The following is a 230-nucleotide window of genomic DNA, read 5'->3' on the forward strand; positions in this document are numbered from 1 at the left end:
AGCCGTAGGCGTTATTAACTAAATGAAAAACCCCCCGCTGCTGACAGAGCTGCGTATACACCCCAAATAAACAAACATACACCTCACCATACACCCCAAATGTATATATATAAATATATATATACAGCAGCAGCACCAGCAGCAGCACCAGCAGCAGCAGCAGCAGCAGCAGCAGCAACTGCAGCAGCAGCAGCAGCAGCAGTTTTACTTTGGCGATGCTGGGTATATCG

Source organism: Eimeria mitis, genomic scaffold (assembly GCF_000499745.2).
Source record: "Eimeria mitis Houghton genomic scaffold, Emh_scaff925, whole genome shotgun sequence".
Taxonomy (NCBI): domain Eukaryota; phylum Apicomplexa; class Conoidasida; order Eucoccidiorida; family Eimeriidae; genus Eimeria; species Eimeria mitis.